General features: G+C 50.3%; 1 pseudogene; it reads left to right on the top strand.

Annotated features, from left to right (window-relative positions):
• Window positions 1-5,577: 5,577 nt before the first annotated feature.
• The window catches only part of LOC123076089 (PR5-like receptor kinase), a 59,303-nt pseudogene continuing 50,800 nt past the window's right edge, over window positions 5,578-14,080 (top strand).

Here is a 14,080-nt window from a genome sequence, read left to right on the forward strand (position 1 = left end):
GAGGATGACGAGGACTTGTCGGAGCACTCCCGCTCCCCATCCCGCGAGCCCGCCAACCCTCCTTCGGGCCGAGGCGGTTCTGGGGCGGGGCACACCCGCGTGTCCGCCACTGACCTCGCGGTGGCTCTCCGCCTGGCAACCACGCCGGTCGCGCCCTCTCCCCCTTCGTCGGAGTCGGCCAGTAACATCTCCAGTGTGGGCCTGCTCGTCGTGCCGCCTTCGTCGCCGCGATCTCCCTCCGCCGACTCTGCCGTCCGCCTCTCGCCGTCGGGCCCGGACCCCCCGTCCCCCCTGGTTTGACCTCCCTGGTCCCCACGGGTGGCGGCGAGTCCCCCCCCATCAACGCGCCGTCTCCGCCCCTCCCACCCGCGGGTGACGCGGCTGGCGACATCCTGGAGCTCGTCGCCCCGCTCCCCTCGCCGGTGGCCTCCGTCGCGCGCCTCTCACCGCCTGCCTCCCCGACCGCGGCGGTGGCCGTGGTCGTGACCACTCCGGCCTCCGCTCACCCTCCGCCGACGGTGGCGTACACCAGGCGGCCCTGCTCCACCTCGACGCCGGTGACGGTGTCCCGCCGGAGCGCCCGCCTCGATGCGACCCGCCCGGCGGACTCCCCAGCTCCGTCCATCGCCGAGCGTGCGGAGATTCGGGCGGCGGTCCGGAACCTCGAGTTAGGTGTGGATCCTGTCATTCCCAGTTCTTCCAGTTGTTCCTTTTCCGCGCTTGAGGCCGTTCCTCTTGGCCACCTCGCCATGGTGGCCACTGACTCGACCATCGTCTTCAGGGGGGAGGTTGCCCCCCCTTAGAACAGATCGCGGCCATTAGGGCCCGTGAGATCCTTGATGGCAAACTGGCTGAGACTCGGGCGCGCCTGCTTCGGCCTCCCGAGGATTCGATCGCGACCCCCGCGGGTCGGATTCCTCCGGTGGTCGATGGGGTGATCCGTGGGCGCACCCGCTCTCGCACTGCTGCTCTCCGCGCGCAAAGCGCCTCCCGTGTCCTGGGGTCAAGCAGCCCCCCGATGGGGGATTAGATGCGGGCCCTCGGCTTCGGCCATGATGGCCGCCGCCGCCAACTCATCGAATACATGCGAGACGAACATATTGACATCATTTCCATCCAGGAAACCATGCGCACTGAGTTCTCCCTCCACGAGCTTGAATGCCTTGGCTCCCTTCTAGTGGGACCACGGGCCACTCTGGCGGCATCCTTTTAGGGATAAAGGATGCCAACTTTGAGGTGGGTGGCATGGACCGGGGTGAATTCTTCGTTAGTATGGAGATCTTCGGGCGTGCTCTCAACTTCAAATGGGAGGTCGTGATTGTTTATGGACCGGTGGACCACCGCCGCTCCCCGGCCTTCTTGGAGGAGCTGCATCTGAAGATCTTCAACTCCCTCCTCCCAGTCGTAGTGGGTGGAGACTTCAATCTCATCGATCCCCGGATGAGAAGAATAATGACCGGATTAACCTCCCCCGGATGCAGTTATTCAATGACTGGATCGCGGACCTGGGTCTCCGTGAGTTAGATCGGACGGGTGCCAGGTTCACTTGGACAAACCGTCAGGCTGACCCTACGCAATCTGTCTTGGATCGCGTCCTAGTCTCCCCAGAGTGGGAATTACGTTTCCCCCTGGCCGCGCTCCGTGCGATCACCCGGATTGGGTCTGACCATGTCCCTCTCCTCTCTACCGCTGACGAGCGCCCCCACCCCGCCGCGCTTCTGATTCGAGCTCTTCTGGCTCAATCAGGCCGGCTTCCGGGAGGCGGTCGTCGCTCGCTGGACCTCCGCCCGCTCTTCCCCTCATCGCGCCATGTCCGCAGTCGACTCGTGGCACTTCTGTGCCAAGCTCACCTGCCAATTCATGAAGGGTTGGGGTGCCAACCTTGGCCGGGACCTGAGAGAGCGCAAAAGGCCCTCCTGCTGGCTATCCAAGCCCTGGATGCCCGTGCCGACACGTCTGGAATCTCCCCGGATGAGTGGATGTTGCGTTATGACCTTGAAGATCAGCTCTCAACCATCTACACGGATGAAGAGGCCTACTGGCGTTTGCGCGGTACCCAACGGTGGGTACTTCGGGGTGATGCCAACACCGCTTATTTCCAGGCGGTGGCTAACGGCCGCCGGCGGCGAAACTCCATTCACTGCCTTTGGGATGGAGATACGCCTCTCGTTTGCCCCTCGGCCATCCGTGCCCATGTAGACGGCTTCTATAAAGCCCTATTTACCCCCACCCCTCGGGGTGGGGTTAGTCTCGCCCCCGACATTTGGTCGGGTGCTCAATTGGTCTCTCTGTTGAGGCCAATGCCGCTTTAGTGGCCCCCTTCGCCGAGGACGAGGTTCTCGCGGCTACTAAAGGGATGAACCCCTCCTCGGCCCCGGGCCCAGATGGTCGGCCCGTAACGTTCTTCAAAATGTTCTGGCCGACCAGCAAGCTGGAGGTCATGTCCTTGTTTGAGGAATTCTACTCGGGGGCCATAGACCTTGGACGTCTCAACTATGGTATCGTGACCCTCATACCCAAGGTCCCGGGTGCCTCCGACATCCGCCAGTTCCGTCCAATCACAGTGATTAATGTGATTTTCCGGATCCTGGCCAAAGGGTACGCCAATAGGGTGACCCTGTTCGCTGACGCGATTACCCATCCGAACCAATCCGCCTTCATACAAGGCTGATCTATTCTGGATGGGGTGCTCGTACTCCACGAAGTCCTCCACGAGGTTCGGTTGAAGCACCATCGGGCAGTCTTCCTGAAGCTAGACTTCCACAAAGCATACGACACGGTCCACTGGCCTTTCTTGCGGGAAGTGCTGCTCCGCAAAGGCTTTGACGGCCGGTGGGTGACTCGTGTCATGCAGCTCGTCTCCTGTGGCCGGACTGCTGTGAACATCAATGGGGACATTGGGCCCTACTTCCCCACTCTTTGTGGGGGTCTGTCAAGGTGACCCGTTCTCGCCATTCCTATTCAACATGGTAGTGGATGCCCTCGCAGCCATCCTGGATAAGGCCAAGGATGCGGGCCATATTCGCGGCTTAGTCCCCCACCTAGTCGGAGGGAGAGGGGTCTCCCTCCTTCAATATGCAGATGATACCATTATAATGGTGGAAGGCTCCGTCCAGGACATTGCTAACCTGAAGTTCCTCCTCCTGTGCTTCCAACAGATGTCGGGCTTAACCATCAACTTCGATAAGAGCGAAGTGATGGTTCTCGGGTTCCCCCCGGAGGAAGCACAGGCTATTGCTGACCGACTCAATTGTCGGTTGGGTTCTTTCCCCACGACTTACCTGGGGATCCCCATTAGCGATTCGCGCCTCACTGTGGCGGATCTTCGCCCCACAGTGACCCGTATGCAACACCGCGTTGAGCCCTGGAAAGGGCGTTGGCTGTCTAAGGCTGCTCGTGTGATTCTTGTCAACTCTTCACTTGCTAGCCTCCTATGGTTCGTCATGAGCTTCTATAGCCTCCATGAGACCCTTCATTAGGAGATCGCCAAATTCCAATCCAAATTCTTCTGGGCTGGGGAGGGAGATAAGCAGAAGTACCATATGTTAAGCTGGCCCGATATCTGCAAACCCAAGGACCAGGGCGGTCTTGGGATCTTGTCCTCGCGACGCATGAACATTGCCCTCCTGACCCGTTGGCTCTGGCGCATCGCCAATGGCGAGGGAGGTCTTTGGCTCACCATCATCCAGAACAAGTACCTCCGAGGACAGCCTCTTGCATTCTGTCAGCGCTCGGGCGGCTCCCAGTTTTGGCAGGCCGTCGTCCAGCTGCTTCCCGTGCTTCGCATTGGCACATCCATCTCGGTTGGCACTGGGTCCTCGACCCTGTTCTGGTTTGATCGTTGGATTGGCGACTCTCCCCTGGCTGCTCGATTCCCGGAGCTCTTCGCCATTGCTGTTGACCCTCGTGTCTCAGTTGAGACGGCCCTTATTGACTAAGGGCGCCTCGCTTTCCCCCGCCCCTCTGGCCCACCTGAAGTTGCCGCTTGGGATGCCCTCCTTCAGGTCATGGCCCTCCTACCTATCGACGGCGTCGACACCCCGGATGCCACTTCTTGGCGTTTGGAGCCTTCCGGCTGCTTCTCCACCAAATCCCTCTACGCGGCCATCGCCCCCTCGCCGGCCTTCGAGCCCTTTAGTTTGATTTGGGACATCCGCCTACCCCTGAAGATCAGGATCTTCCTGTGGCAATGGATTCGCGGCCGCCTCCCGTCTGGCGTGGAGGTCCTTAAGCGTAATGGACCTGGGGATGGGATGTGCCCCTTGTGCGGCACGGTAGAAGATGCTAACCACATCTTCTTCTCGTGCTCCACGGCTCAGTTCCTTTGGTCCTGTTTCCGCGAGACGGTTGGGGGTCAGTGGTGTAACACTAACTTCCCTGACCTGCTTGCGGAAACTCACGCCTCCCCCCTCGCTACCGCCATATTAGATGGCTTTGCGTTGGGGTCCTCGCCTGGACACTTTGGACCGTTCGCAATAAGCTTGTCATACAGAAGGTCCCTCTTCGACGTGCTACTGACGCCATCTTTAAAATGTGTGGATACTTGCAGCTCTGGCGGCCGCTTAGCCGCCCCCAGGATCGGGACATCATCAATAGCCTCCTCGCCGACCTTCGATCGATGGCCTCCCGCCTGGCGCCTCCGCCCCCCCCCCCCCCCCGCCACCTCCAGAGCCCGGCTAGATGCTCTCCGCACCCCGCGTGTGCGCGTTTTCTGTTTCTTCAGGGCTTGTTGAGCTGTGCCCTCAGCATTAACCCTTTGACTTATTGCGTGTACTAGACCTTTGTGTGTGTGTGTATGAACCTTGTTGGATGTTTGGCTTGGGCAGTTGCTTTATCTATAAAGCGGGGCGAAAGCCTTTTTCGGTAATAATGCGGATGAAAAGAACGAAAGGAGGAGAGGTTAGCAGGGTGTCCCGTGACATGGGTGGCAGCACCGGAGTCGAGGATCCAATTAGCGCCGTTTGGTGGAAGGCCCGGCTGGTTGTAGGCGTGGTTGAAGAGGGCCGCATGATACCATGATGGAGCCCCGAACGGGGAGGACGAAGGTGCAGACGACGGCAGGTACGAGGTAGATGGGCCAGACAGCATCAGAGGGTATGCCTGGAAGTGCACACCAGGACGGGGGGCCAGAACACCCGCAGCGTTGGGCGGGATCCAGCCTGGGCGGGAGGCGGGCAAGGCCATCCCGTACGGCGCAAAATAGCTGGTCCAAGGCGCCGGGGCCTATTGGTGAGCGCGGCGACTAGCAGAGTCAGAGCGCCCGTGGCCGCGGCCACCACCACTGCGGCCACGTCCACGGCCGCGCTCAGCACCCGAGTTGCCGTGATTGCCGCTGTTGGTGCGGCCGGAAGTGGGCGCCCAATCACCACGGTCACCATGGTCGCCACGGTCAGAGTTGGAGTTGGAGCCACTAGTGATGGTGAGGGCGGCTGCGCCGGCCTCCACAGCTCGCAGTTTGATGTTGTACTCGGTGAGGTCCATACGGGAGCGCGTAACACCAAAGGGAGGGAGGGACACCGTATCCCCCAGAATGGTGCGTATGGTGTCGAAGCGCGCGTCGAGCCCGGGAGGAACTGCATGGTGAGGTCATGGTTGGTGACCGGGTTCCTGGTGTCGGCGAGGCCGTCGGCAAGGGACTTTAGGAGAAGGCGGCTGGAAATTATAGTGGGTTACGATGAGGATGATGATGTACTATTTATAGACGTGGACGCCAATGTCTACATGGTTTACCTCAAGTCAATGAAATCCAAGAGACTTTATCAAGCCCGGCCTATTTCTGCCTGCCATCCTTTCTCGAGTTTCTATGCACCAGGTGACAGGAGTAATCCAATCCATTTGTATGTATTTGATACATGGTTTCTCAAACTCTTCATTGTGCTTTTTAAGTAACTGACAGCTTTAGCTTAGTTAGCATTGTACCTCTGTTTGATAGTCAAACTTAATTTACGGCCATACTGTGTTCTATGTTATCATGCAATGTGGTGGTGTTTTCATTCTTGGGAGATCCAAGTCAATTGTTAAATGAGTAAATATGTATAATTAGATGTCAATTACTAACTTAGTTGGCAAGTTTGAAAACCCAAAGCTACTTATATTCTTTATCTAGGAATTATATTTGTTTTAATCTTGCTTTTTATCTTAACTAAAGTTAACAACATTTGATGGATTCATGCCATCTGAAATGATTGTTTTGTCACTTGTTGAAGACCCTCCTGCAAATGAATACCACATCTGCAGCCCACAAATAAATTGCACTTCTTGGCTCTAATCAGGCCTCATTTATTTGAATCTACCTGCTGAAAATCACTTCTTGTTGCCAGAGTTTATGAGTTTGGCATGTTTTAATCTTGTATGCTCGACATGATAAGGGGCAAGTTTTACATGTGATAAATTTTAGACCATGTCTTGGATCTTCTTATCGGTTAAATACTGCATTATGAAGTAGCCAAGTATACTGCTTCCAGGAATATTCCTTGCATTTACAATAGATGTAGCTTTTCTTGTTTATTGCTAGTATCAAAAGTGATCTATGGATTATCTATAATATGTGATTTGCAAAAGTGAGTTATTTTTCTCAAGTTGTATTTGTCAGCACGTTCGTCTAACTCACACTTTTTTGCCTTCACTTAGTGATTTGTCTTTCTTTGGAATTGTTGTTAGTTGCCTGACTTCTTATGCTTCTAGGCACAACCGCTCCTCGTGGATCTGATGAAGGTGAAATGTTGCACGATACATAAGATGGCAGTGTAGTTTGATGTGCTAACATGCTGAAATAGTGCAAAAGGTAAGAAAATCTTCTGAATATAGCTTGGGAGATTTGGAATTTCCTTTTTTCTATGGAAAATATCTGGTTGTGAACATGAGTAGCACACATTCACATACTGTTGTGTCTTTGCCTATAGGGATACACACATGTGAACGACAAAGAGAAAAAATTAAAATGATGGTGATGAGGAAACATGAACTGATTCATTATTTGATCGTAAATGATATCCTGATGTTGGATGTGGTGTTATTGTCCTTATTTGTATATGGCTAAAGTCACCCTTAGTTTAGCTGTTTTTATAATCTATAAGCTGTTTAATTATAGTGTTAGAAGGCTACAAATCCCCACCCCAACAAATTAACTTGTCAAAAGGGTTCACGGAGGTCTCGAATGCGGCTCGTTGACCCGTTCGACCCGCGCCTCTCTCGCAAGTGGCCGGGCGAACCCTAGTCGACACCCTCCTGCGCCCCCTTTCCACGGCCCCTCCTCGTCGCCACCAGGAGGTGCCAGTCTCGGCGGGGATCTCATCCTCGCGTGGCGGAGCATAGGGCGGGATGGGTAAGCCAACGAGGATGTCATGCTTGGCGCGGAGCATGCCAGCGATGGCCGGCGTACGGTGGTGCGGCGGCTTTGTGGAGGAGAGGAGGGGTAGGTGTGTCACGGGGCCAAGGGTCGTGCAGTCTGGCTCAGCTTGGGGCGCCCCCATGGAGGCCCGTGAAGGAAATATGCCCTAGAGGCAATAATAAAGTTGTTATTTATATTTCCTTATATCATGATAAATGTTTATTATTCATGCTAGAATTGTATTAACTGGAAACTTAGTACATGTGTGAATACATAGACGAAACAGAGTGTCCCTAGTACGCCTCTATTTGACTAGCTCGTTAATCAAAGATGGTTAAGTTTCCTAACCATAGACATGTGTTGTCATTTGATGAACGAGATCACATCATTAGAGAATGATGTGATGGACAAGACCCATCCGTTAGCTTAGCATAATGATCGTTAAGTTTTATTGCTATTTCTTTCTTCATGACTTATACATATTCCTCTGACAATGACATTATGCAACTCCCGAATACTGGAGGAACACCTTGTGTGCTATCAAACGTCAAAACATAACTGGATGATTATAAAGATGCTCTATAGGTGTCTCCAAAGGTGTTTGTTGGGTTGGCATAGATCAAGATTAGGATTTGTCACTCCGAGTATCGGAGAGGTATCTCTGGGCCCTCTCGGTAATGCACATCACTATAAGCCTTGCAAGCAATGTGACTAATGAGTTAGTTACGGGATGATGCACTAAGGAACGAGTAAAGAGACTTTCCGGTAACGACATTGAACTAGGTATGATGATACCGACGATCGAATCTCGGGCAAGTAATATACCGATGACAAAGGGAATTACGTATGTTGTCATAAGGTTCGACTGATAAAGATCTTCGTAGAATATGTAGCAGCCAATATGGGCATCCAGGTTCCGCTATTGGTTATTGACCGGAGAAGTGTCTCGGCCATGCCTACATAGTTCACTGGTTAAGATATTCTCCTCCATCTTGTAGGCAAAAATACTTGTCAGAGGTCTCATACCTCTTGACTCGGGCATGAGTCTGAAATACCAATTTCAACTCTTGGAACATCTCATATGCTCCATGGCGTTTCAAAACATTTTTGAAGTCCCGGTTCTAAGTTGTAAAGCATGATGCACTAAACTATCAAGTAGTCATCATACCGAGCTTGTCAAACGTTCATAACGTCTGCATTTCCTCCTACAATAGTTCTGTCACCTAGCGGTGCATCAAGGACATAATTCTTCTGTGCAGCAATGAGGATAATCCTCAGATCATGGACCTAGTCCAGATCATTGCTACTATCAACTTTCAACTTAGTTTTCTCTAGGAACATATCATAAATAAAACAGGGAAGCTATACGCGAGCAATAATTTAAGTTCAATTAATCATATTACTTAAGAACTCCCACTTAGATAGACATCCCTCTAGTCATCTAAATGATCACGTGATCCAAATCAACTAAACCATGTCCGATCATCACGTGAGATGGAGTAGTTTTCAATGGTGAACATCACTATGTTGATCATATCTACTATATGATTCACGTTCGACCTTTCGGTCTCCAGTGTTCCGAGGCCATATCTGCATATGCTAGGCTCGTCAAGTTTAACCCGAGTATTCTGCGTGTGGAACACTGGCTTGCACTCGTTGTATGTGAACGTAGAGCTTGTCACACCCGATCATCATGTGGTGTCTCAGCACGAAACTGTCGCAACGGTGCATACTCAGGGAGAACACTTATACCTTGAAATTTTAGTAAGGGATCATCTCATAATGCTACCGTCGTACTAAGCAAAATAAGATGCATAAAAGATAAACATCACATGCAATCAAAATATGTGACATGATATGGCCATCATGATCTTGTGCCTTTGATCTCCATCTCCAAAGTACTGTCATGATCTCCATCGTCACCGGCATGACACCATGATCTCCATCATCTTGATCTTTATCAACGTGTCATCACATGGTCGTCTCGCCAACTATTTCTTTTGCAACTATTGCTATCGCATAGCGATAAAGTAAAGAAATTATATGGCGCTTGCATCTTATGTAATAAAGAGACAACAATAAGGCTCCCACTAATTGCCGATAACTTTAACAAAACATGATCATCTCATACAACAATTTATATCTCATCACGTCTTGACCATATCACATCACAACATGCCCTGCAAAAACAAGTTAGACGTCCTCTACTTTATTGTTGCAAGTTTTACGTGGCTGCCACGGGCTTCTAGCAAGAACCGTTCTTACCTACGCATCAAAACCACAACGATTTTTCGTCAAGTGTGCTATTTTAACCTTCAACAAGGACCGGGCGTAGTCAAACTCGATTCAACTAAAGTTGGAGAAACGGGCACCCGCCGGCCACCTGTTTGCAAAGCACGTCGGTAGAACCAGTCTCATGAACGTGGTCATGTAATCTCGGTCCAGGCCGCTTCATCCAACAATACCGCCGAATCAAAGTAAGATGTTGCTGGTAAGCAGTATGACTATTATCTCCCACAACTCTTTGTGTTCTCTCGTGCATATAACATCTACGCATAGACCTGGCTCGGATGCCACTGTTGCGAAACGTAGTAATTCAAAAAAAAATCTATGATCACGCAAGATCTATCTAGGAGATGCATAGCAACGAGACGGGGAGAGTGTGTCAACGTACCCTCGTAGACCGAAAGCGGAAGCGTTTAGTAACACGGTTGATGTAGTCGAACATCTTCATGATCCAACCGATCCAAGTACCGAATGTACGGCACCTCCGTGTTCAGCACACGTTTAGCACAATGACGTCCCTCGAGCTCTTGATCCAGTTGAGGACGAGGGAGAGTTCCGTCAGCACGACGGCGTGGCGACGGTGATGATGAAGTTACCGGCGCAGGGCTTCACCTAAGCACTACGACGATATGACCGAGGTGTTAACTATGGAGGGGGTGCCGCACACGGCTAGGAACAATTGATGTGCGTTTTATGGGTGCCCTCCCCACGTATATATAGGAGGGATAGGGAGGGAGGCAGCCTAGGGCGCGCCCAAGTAGGAGGAATCCTACTTGGTCCCCTAGTCCAATTCGGCCCCCTACCATATTTGGACAAGGGGGGAAGGAAGGAGGGGGGAGGGGAAGGAAGTAGGAGTCCTACTTCATACTTTCATTTTCCTCCTCTCCTTTCCCTTTCTCCCCACGTGGCTGGCCCTATCGGGGGTGCACCAGCCTCTTGTGGGCTGGTGTGTTGTGATGTCGCTTGAAGCTACGTCGGTTTTTCCCCAAAGAGGAAGGGATTATGCAGCATAGCGGCGGTAGGTATTTCCCTCAGAAATGAAACCAAGGTTATCGAACCAGTAGGAGAACCAAGCAACACAACGTAAACAGCCCCTGCACACAAATAACAACACCTCGAAACCCGACGTGTTAAAGGGGTTGTCAATCCCTTTCGGGTAACGGTGCCAGAAACGGCGTGTGACAGGAGATAAAATTGTAATAGATTGAATAGATAGATCGAAAATAAAATAAAGTTCAGCAAAGTATTTTTGGGTTTTTGGTTTAATAGATCTGAAAATAAAAGCAAATAAAAGTAGATCAGAAAGGCAAATAATATGAGAAAGAGACCCGGGGGCCGTAGGTTTCACTAGTGGCTTCTCTCGAGAAAAATAGCAAACAGTGGGTGAACAAATTATTGTTGGGAAATTGATAGAACCTCAAATAATTATGACGATATCCAAGCAATGATCATTACATAGGCATCATGTCCAAGATTAGTAGACCGACTCCTGCCTGCATCTACTACTACTACTACTCCACACATCGACCGCTATCCAGCATGCATTTAGTGTATTAAGTTCATGGAAAAACGGAGTAATGCAATAAGAACGATGACATGATGTAGACAAGATCCGTTTATCTATATGGCGGTAGAAATAGATCTCGTCTTTTTATCCTTAGTAGCAACGATACATACGTGTCAGTTCCCTTTCTGTCACTGGGACCAAGCACCGTAAGATCGAACCCAATACCGGGCACCTCTTCCGATTGCAAGATAAATACATCAAGTTAGCCAAACAAAACCCAAATATCGGAGAAGAAATATGACGCTATAAGAGATCATGCATAAAAGAGATCAAAGAAACTCAAATAATTTCATGGATATAAAAAGATAGATCTAATCATAAACTCAAAGTTCATCAGATCCCAACAAACACACCGCAAAAGAGTTACCACTACTACAAAAACAGCTATAGCCAATATGGACACTAATGGCACACTGTACATGTGGTGCGCCATTACTAAATACTAATGGCGCACCATGTGTCGGTGCGCCATTACTAAATTTTTTCTTCTTTTAATTTTTTCAAAACTACTAATGGCGCACCGTGGGATGGTGCGCCATTACTAGTTCAACTAGTAATGGCGCACCACTCCCACGGTGCGCCATTAGTAATTATGTTTCAATTTTTTTTCAATTTTTTTTATTTTTTAAACCACTAATGGCGCACCATCCCACGGTGCGCCATTAGTAATTTGGCCCAAACATTCCCCCGAATGCACCCCCCTGTGGACCGCCTTTTTCAGTTTAAAAAAAAAAGAAAATGATAGAAATGTCAAAAAAAAAAGAAAATAAGATTCCCATGTGATATGTGGTCTAGTTGTTAGCAAAATTTACAAACAAGAATTTTCGACTTTTTTGCAAAATCTCTCGAGAATTTGTAAAAATGGGCATAACTTTTGCATACGAACTCGGATGAAAAAGTTTTTTATATGAAAAATCATCTACTCGAAAAGTTACATCCGAATTTAACCGGGGGAACCCCGTTAAACATTTTCAAAATCCTCAAAAACCTAACAGAAAAAAGATACGGGGCTTTTAAGATCTGGAGAGGCAAAAAAATTCAAAAAAATTCAAACTTACTAATGGCGCACCTGCCCATGGTGCGCCATTAGTATCTTCCCGCCTTCAAAATTCAAAATAAATAAAAAAAATAAAAAAACTTAGTAATGGCACACCTACCCACGGTGCGCCATTACTATGCCGTATATATGGCTGGGCGTGTCCTCTCCTCCTTACCTCTTCATTCTTCTCCTCCACTCCACCTCTCCTCCACTCCATCTCCTCCTCTCCTCCACTCCATCTTCCCTTCTCTCCTCCACCATACTACCCTCCTCCTCTCCGGCGACCTCCTCCTCTCCGGCGACCTCCTCCTCCTCTCCGGCGACCTCCTCCTCCCTCCTCTCCTCCCCTCCCCTCCCCTCACGGTTTCTCCTCCATCCTCTCCGGTGAGCTCCTCCTCCCTCCTCTCCGGTGAGCTCCTCCTCCCTCCTCTCCGGTGAGCTCCTCCTCCCTCCTCTCCTCCCATCCCCTCATGGTTTCTCCTTCCTCCTCTCTGATGCTCCGGTGAACTCCTCTCCGGCGACCTCCTCCTCCTCTCCGGCGATGTAGGCGAGCGCCTCTCCGGTGACCTCCTCCTACTCCTCTCCGGCGAAATCCTCTCCGGCAAAAGAACGTACAAGATCCAAAAACAGGAACAAAATTTGAAATAATATCGTGCAAAAAACGAGCAAAAAATGGGCAAAAAAATCGCGATCCAGATCCAAATTCAAAATTCAAAAATAGCAATGGCGCACGGTGGGGGTTAGACGGTGCGCCACTACTATTTTCCCGCCTTCAAAATTAAAAAATACTAATGGCGCACCGTGGCCTATACTAATGGCGCACCGTGGCCTATACTAATGGCGTACCAGTGATGCGCCATTAGTATACCAGATACTAATGGCGCACCACTGGTGCGCCATTAGTAAAAAATACTAGTGGCGCGATGCTAGTGGCGCACCAGTAGTGCGCCATTAGTAGGCAAAACTGGTGCGCCACTAGTAGGCCTTTTCCTAGTAGTGTACATCATATGGATCTCCAAGAGACCATTGTATTGAGAATCAAGAGAGAGAGATGAAGCCATCTAGCTACTAACTACGGACCCGAAGGTCTACAAAGAACTACTCACGCATCATTGGAGAGGCACCAATGGAGGTGGTGAACCCCATCCGAGATGGTGTCTAGATTGGATCTGGTGGTTCTGGACTCTGCCGCGGCTGGATGAATATTTCGTCGACTCCCCTAGGGTTCTGGGATTTTGGGGGTATTTATAGAGCAAAGAGGCGGTCCGAGGGGTACCCGAGGTGGGCATAACCCACCAGGGCGTGCCAGGGCCTCATGGCGCGCCCTGGTGGGTTGTCCCCTCCTCGGGACTCCCCCAGGTGCAACCAGGGCCCATCTGCTTCCTTATGGCCCATAAAAAATCATCGTAAAGTTTCGTGGCATTTGGACTCCGTTTGATATTGATTTTCTGCGATGTAAAAAACAGCAACTGGCACTTGGCACTATGTCAATGGGTTAGTACCAAAAATGATATAAAATGACTATAAAATGATTATAAAACATTCAAGATTGATAATAAAACAGCATGGAACAATAAAAAATTATAGATACATTGGAGACGTATCAGCATCCCCAAGCTTAACTCCTACTCGTCCTCGAGTAGGTAAGTGATAAAAACAGAATTTTTGATGTGGAGTGCTGTTCATCAAGTCATATCATATTCTTTTCTTTATAGCATGGACATTTGGACTTTTATGTGATTCAAAGCAATAGTCTAGTTTTGACATAATAATCTAGATACTCAAGCATATCAACAAGCAACCATCTCTTTCAAAATATCAACGCTAAAATAAGGTATCCCTAGCCCATCATGCTCAG

This window comes from Triticum aestivum, chromosome 3D (genome assembly GCF_018294505.1).
Source record: "Triticum aestivum cultivar Chinese Spring chromosome 3D, IWGSC CS RefSeq v2.1, whole genome shotgun sequence".
Lineage (NCBI taxonomy): Eukaryota > Viridiplantae > Streptophyta > Magnoliopsida > Poales > Poaceae > Triticum > Triticum aestivum.